General features: G+C 40.8%; 1 pseudogene; it reads left to right on the top strand.

Annotated features, from left to right (window-relative positions):
• The first annotated feature begins 3,045 nt into the window (after positions 1–3,045).
• Positions 3,046–3,841, top strand: LOC134487068 (glyceraldehyde-3-phosphate dehydrogenase-like; annotated as a pseudogene).
• Positions 3,842–4,741: the final 900 nt, after the last annotated feature.

The following is a 4,741-nucleotide window of genomic DNA, read 5'->3' on the forward strand; positions in this document are numbered from 1 at the left end:
GCTTGGTTTTCATGTGAGTACCCAACAGGGAGTGGGAGCTACCCCAAAAGCTGTTGCTGAAGTTGGAGTATATTCTTGCCAGACTGCTTTGGTCTGGCCTCAGTGGAAGAGGATGTGCCTAGCTTCAGAGAGACCTGAGTGCCAGGATCACAGGATACCCAGGGGGCATATGGGGGAAGGATTGTAGGAAAGCCAGAAGGGGGATAGTGAGTTGGATGTAAAGTGAATAAGTAAAAAATAAATATATTAAATTTAAAAAATTAAAAGAGGGCAAAACTATAAGTTGATATTGCTCAACACATAGTTAAAGGTTACTAACAAAATATTTGTAAACAGAATTCAACATATCCATATATATATATATATATATATATATATATATGGATATATAGAGAGAGATGGATAATAAATCATGAGGCAATGACTGGCTATATTACACTGAGAAGCTATATGACCCTTATGAGTATCTCTCAGATGTATATGTATCCTTTTCCAAAACTCAACATCTCTGCATGGTGCAACCACAACAATTACAAATGAAAGAAAAGATATCTTAACTAGCTAAAACCCATCTGAAGAGGGAAAAGGTCTGTTAAGACGGCTCAGTGGACAAAAGCACTGGCGGAGTGAAGTGGCTCAACCCACAGTAAAAGGAGCGAACAGTCACAAAAGCTGACCTCTGGCCTCCACATGCACATTGGTGTATGTGTGTGAATGGTGTGCATGTGTGAATGCGTGAGTGTGTGTATGTGTGTGTGTAACAGCAGCAACAATTGTAAAATTTTTAAAAAGCAAAACCTGCAAGTGATATGCTTACTTACACATAGCTGAGTGTTTCTCCCCTATGAATGCACTTTAACTAGCATGGTACCTGTTTAACGTGACTAGTTCTGTAAGGCAAGAAATACAAATAAAAGCACTCTGTTTATAAAGATTACTCTTTCAAACGTTCAGTGTGTAGCTTTGTATTAGCTTTTCGTGTGCAAGCAAATCCACGGAGGAAAGGAAAGTCTTATATGGGTTCCGGACTGCAGAGATTTCAGTCATTCATGGTGGCAAAGGCAAGGCAGGGCAGGGCAGGGTAAGTTGGAGCAAGGCAGGGCAAGTTGGGGCAAGGCAGGGCAAGGCAGGGCACTCATCTCTAGGGTAGATCTCCCCCTCCCCCCTTCCAACATGACAATCTTAAAACACTCCCACCTCAGGCCTAGAAGTGTTCTTTACAAATCTCCTAGCTGCCTCTCCACCCAATCAAGTTGCCAATCAAGATTAGCCATCAAAAATCCCTTATGTGAAAAGAACTCAAAGAGGAAGAATGAGGAAATACATACCTCAAGGTGTAAATTAAGCTTAAAAATAAATTTTATAATTAGATGAAACCTATATAACTAATATTATTGAAAGAAAGTCTTTTTCTTTTTCAAAAACTAACTGATGCTGAAACCATTTGTTTCTCTTTTCTTTTCCAAAATGAAGTACTGGGGAAAGAATGGGCTCAGAATTCTTTTATCATTCATTATAATTCTACCTCATGCAGACTGAAGTCAAGCTAATTACTCTGTTTAATTAATTTTAGGTTGGTTTTAGTTTACTGTTTCAAGAACATTTAATTGAATGTTCAATAAGGGAGATAAAGCATTTCTGTAGATGGGTAATTACACAGATATTGGGAAACTAAAGAAAACTGGTATTTCCAAGGTCTGACACAGAGGTAATAATTCTGTATATTAATTTATCATTCTGATTTTTTTTATTTTACCACAAGAAGCATTATATCAACTAGTAGTAAAATGAGCTAGACAAAACAAGCTGGGGCTAGCTAGATTTCTGCTTAGTGGTAGTGTCTGTACTTAGCCTGATGACGCATTGGGTTCAATTCCCAGTACTGCAAAGAATGAGAGAGAGAAAGAGACAGAGGGACAAAGAAGGGAAGTGAAAGACGGGAGGGGTCTCATAACAAGTTCATTGTTTGCATTTTTCATAAATAAACCTCCTTTATCCATCTGCAAGTGCACCATACACTTTAATGTATTCTCCATTGGTTGTATGTTGTGGACTTTCCAATTTTTCCATGTTCCCCTTTCCACATAAAAAAAACCTTTTAATGAGTTTATACAGTCTATAAATTAATACCCTATTGTTTAGTGAACTATTTCTAAAATATTAATATTTCTAAATGTTAATATTTCAATTTCTCAGCATTGTATGTAAGTTCATGAACATGTTCATGTGATTTTTCTGTTTCTTAAAACAAATGCAGAATTCTGGCAATATCCACATAAGAACACTTGAACGATTTCAGTTTTGCTATTTCTTTGAAAAGATTATTATTGTTTATATTTGCAGCCACATACATGATTATATTGCTTTCAAGACAAACTCACTTAAGATAAGTAACAGTTGTATTACTTGGGAGACATGCTGAGGAGAGAACCCAGGGCATTGAAACTGCTGGGTGAGTACTCTGCCACCAAGGACACTGTGGCCTATACCGTCTGGTTCTACTTCTTTAAATCTGTACTTCATACATATGTGTAGCCTTTGGAGTATATGAGAGGGATATTTTCTTTGGGGTCATGTAAGTGATTCAACACTCAGTTATAGTTACATTCAGTTTTCTAAGGATTGGTATGTTCGTTAACTACTGTTGCATCAAAATTTACTCCATATACATGTATATGTAACAGCAAGTAATAAAGAAAGGGGCCATGAATTTGAAAGAAAGCAGAGAAAGATGTACAAGGATTTAGAGGAGGAAAAGGAAGATAAAATTATGCAATTTCAATCTCAAAAATATAAAAGTAATAGTTTAAAAAAATACAGTAAAATACAGGCAAAAAAAATCTCTCTCCAAAACTCAGTGGAGTTTAAAACATAATATTTATTCATCTACGGGTCAGCTACAGGGTTCTTCTAGTTTTGTCTGTTGTCATTCAAAGAACTGTAAACAGCCTGCCATCAAGAACATAGCTTGGGAGTCTCTGCTCTTCCCCATTCAAGAGACAGACGCTTCTTCTCTTGCAATGCCAGCCTCATCCCATAGACAAGATGATAAAGGTTGGTGTGAACAGATTTGGCCATATTGGGTGCCTCATTACCAGGGCTGCCTTCTCTTCATCTGGCAAAGTAGAGATTGTTGCCATCAACGACCCCTTCATTGACCTCAACTACATGGTCTACATGATCTGGTATGTGTCTGTCCATGGCAAGTTCAAAAGCATACTCAAGGCTGAGAATGAGAAGCTTGGCACCAACGGGAAGCCCATTGCTATCTTTCAGGAGTGAGATCCCGCTAACATCAAATGGGTGACGCTGGTGCTGAGTATGTCATGGAGTCTACTGGCATCTTCACCACCATGGAGAAAGGCAGGGCCCATTTGAAGGGTAGGGCCAAAAGGGTCATCATCTCCATCCCTTTGGCCGATGCCCCCATGTTTGTGATGGGTGTGAACCACAAGAAATATTACAACTCACTCAAGTTTGTCAGCAATGTGTCCTGCACAACCAACTACTTAGTCCCCCGGCCACCCCGACCAAGGTCATCCATGACAACTTTGGTATCATGAAAGGATTCATGACCACAGTCCATGCCATCACTGCCATTCAGAAGACTGTGGATGTTCCCTCTGGAAAGCTGTGGTGTGATAGCCGTGGGGTAGCCCAGAACATCATCCGTGCATCCTCTGGTGTTGCCAAGGCTGTGGGCAAGGTCACCCCAGAACTGAATGGGAAGCTCACTGGCATGACCTTCCGTGTTCCTATCCCCAATACATTCTTTGTGGATCTGACATGCTGCCTAGAGAAACCTGCTAAGTATGATGACATCAAGAAGGTGGTGAAGTAGGCATTTGAGGCCCCACTAAAGGGCATGCTGGGCTGTACTTAGGACCAGATTGTCTCCTGCGACTTCAACAGTAACTCCCACTCTTCCACCTTTGATGCTGGGGCTGGTGTTGCCCTTGATAACGACTTTCCAAAGTTCGTTTCCTGGTATGACAATGAATACCTTTACAGAAATAGGGTGGTGGACCTCAAGGCCTACATGGCCTCCATGGAGTAAGAAACCCTGGAACACTCACTGCAGCAAAAACACTGAGAGCAAGAGAGAGGCCCTCAGTTGCTGAGGAGTCCCCATCCCACCTCAGCCCTCAATACTGAGCATCTCCCTCACAATTTCCATCCCAGACCCCCATAACAGGAGGGGCCTAGGGAGCCCCCCTACTCTCTTGAATACCATCAATAAAGTTTGCCACACCCACCCCTGAAAAAGAACGTAGTTTGGGAAATCTTGGCAGAGTGTGCTAGACTGTTTCTTTATTACGGTTTGTTTTTTGGTTTGGGTGTTTGTTTGTTTTCTTCTTGTCATTTTCTTCTTGTCAATTTGATACAAGATAGGGCCATTTTGGAAGAGGAAACCTCAATTGAGAGAATGTGCCCATGAATTATCTTGCAGGCAAGCATGTGGTGAATTTTTTGATTGATGAGTGATATGTGAAGGTCCAGTTCAATGTAGGTGATTTCACCCCTGGGCTGGTGGTCCTGGGTACTCTAAGAAAACAGGATAAGCAAGCCATCAGGAGAAAACCATTTAGAAGCTCTCCTCTATGACCACTGAATCAGCCCCTGCCACCATATTCCAGTTCTGCTTGAGTTCCTGTCCTAACCTCCTTCAGTGATAGGGTGGGCCATGGAATAGTATGTGAAATAAGACCCTTACTCCCCAAGTTATTTTGGTCATGGTGTT

Source organism: Rattus norvegicus, chromosome 5 (genome assembly GCF_021556685.1).
Source record: "Rattus norvegicus strain SHRSP/BbbUtx chromosome 5, alternate assembly SHRSP_T2T, whole genome shotgun sequence".
In the NCBI taxonomy this organism is placed as follows: domain Eukaryota; kingdom Metazoa; phylum Chordata; class Mammalia; order Rodentia; family Muridae; genus Rattus; species Rattus norvegicus.